Source organism: Geospiza fortis, unplaced genomic scaffold (genome assembly GCF_000277835.1).
Source record: "Geospiza fortis unplaced genomic scaffold, GeoFor_1.0 scaffold66, whole genome shotgun sequence".
Taxonomy (NCBI): Eukaryota; Metazoa; Chordata; class Aves; order Passeriformes; family Thraupidae; genus Geospiza; species Geospiza fortis.
The window spans coordinates 7,930,322-7,930,562 of NW_005054312.1; positions in this window are offsets into that span (position 1 = coordinate 7,930,322).

The following is a 241-nucleotide window of genomic DNA, read 5'->3' on the forward strand; positions in this document are numbered from 1 at the left end:
AGCAGCTTTGTTTTTCCAGCTGAGGTGAAAACTTTAGGTACCTTTTGTTTCAGATAAAACATTTTCTGAATCTACTTTGAAATGTAAGATGCTCTGTACCTGTGATATGCTTTTTCTAAATGTTTTGGCTTTCACTTTCTGTTCCGCTCTGATTTTTTTACATATTGCATGTATAGGTGATACACAGCTATTGTGATGCTGCCAAAATGCCTGAGTTATACGAATGTTTTGTTTCCATTTA